Source organism: Triticum aestivum, chromosome 2B (assembly GCF_018294505.1).
Source record: "Triticum aestivum cultivar Chinese Spring chromosome 2B, IWGSC CS RefSeq v2.1, whole genome shotgun sequence".
NCBI lineage: Eukaryota > Viridiplantae > Streptophyta > Magnoliopsida > Poales > Poaceae > Triticum > Triticum aestivum.
In genome coordinates, this window is record NC_057798.1 from 43163897 (window position 1) to 43165497 (window position 1601).

General features: G+C 41.0%; 1 non-coding gene across 1 annotated transcript; it reads left to right on the forward strand.

The window, feature by feature from the left end:
• Nucleotides 1-1498: 1498 nt before the first annotated feature.
• LOC123047726 (U6 spliceosomal RNA) lies at nt 1499-1601 on the forward strand. The gene has a single exon (XR_006423100.1). It is a non-coding gene; the product is annotated as a U6 spliceosomal RNA (small nuclear RNA).

Below are 1601 nucleotides of genomic sequence, written 5' to 3' on the forward strand. Positions count from 1 at the left end.
CGTACATATACAGTCTAACAGTTATGTGCTATATTGATCAAATAATCTAATAGCATTGTTTTGTATGATTTGGGGTTTTGGATAAGGGGTGTTGTGCCCGAATGAACAAATGGGTCTCAGCTGGCTCCTGCCCGCAGAGAAATGGGTTTAACCCAGTCCGATTGAAGATGCTCTAAGGCATGAAACAAATTGCTAGAACACAAGTTGCATAAAATTGTTGTCGTGGAATCCATATTGTGATTTCTTTACAAAATTTCAGTAATAATTGTAATACATATTTACAAGGCCAAAACTTGGCCATTTTCCAGTTGGTTCTTTAATAGCAAATTTAGAAAAATAATAATATGTGATTGTTGTATGAATCAGAAATTTGTTTTTTTACCCCCCTTGTTGCGCTTCAACTAATCCATCTTCTCATTCCATTGGCTCTCCTGCTCAACCACCTAGCCCACGTTTATTATCCAGCCCTCGACTTACCTCGTGATATTGTCCTTGATATCTTACCACCGACGGAAGTTCATCCCCGGCGGCTATCCCTCCAATTGAGAGGGCACTGATTAATTCCTGTGGCAATAGTTGATCCCCATTTTCATCCCCACTCCCCACTTATATACTCATTGATAAGGTGCGCATGTGTTTTGATGTTTAACTTGGACAATCAATTAGGCTAATATTTAACTACAAATCATGCGCCTTAAAAATTATATTGGAAACTACTTTAAGTTATAATTTTGTTGTGACAATACTTTCAAATATACGAATTTAGTGGTATGATTTGTGTGACACGTAACCTACTTTCGTTGATTAAATTTATGGTCAAACTTAAATCTCAGAAAGTTGTGCATCTTATAAATTGAAATGGAGAGAGATATGACCGGTGGTTCGTTAAATTCTAGAAACACAGACAGGTGATTTGCAAAAAGAGAAAAGAGTGGCTCTTTTGGTGGTCCATATGAATTTCTCGAGATGAGAGGAAAACATTGCAGAAAAAGAAAACTTGTCGCAAGGTCAAAAGCTCACGTCTTGAAACTGATCAAAATGTCGGCAAAAATTAGCGAAGAACTATGTCAATCACGTACGATGATCTTCTTGTTCTGGTCGCTCTCATCATGTATATTGCACAGTCAAATAAGGAGAGGCGTTTGCATTATAGCTACGTAGCCTGCATGAAGGGTAACATCATGCATCTCAGATCAGTACTCTCTTTTTTTTTTTGGAGGGGATCTCAGATTAGTACTCGAAGTTCTATCTTCGGCAGCTGCGTAAGACGGCTTTTTTTTGGACTCAAACCTGCCATAAGATGCCTTAGGATAGGGCCAGGTCCAGTATGCATTGTCCAGTTCGCCTCCAATTTGGGCCACTCGCCAGATGCGGCGCACTCGCCATCCCTTGGTTCCCTGCCGCTAGCGGGAGACAGCAGCGCACCCCAGTTTAGTACCACATCGGTTAGCGAAGGAGCTCGTGACCGGTTTATAAGCGTCGCCCTTCCCATCTCATTGTCCCTTCGGGGACGTCCGATAAAATTGGAATGATACAGAGAAGATTAGCATGGCCCCTGATCAAGGATGACACGCACAAATCGAGAAATGGTCCAAATTTTT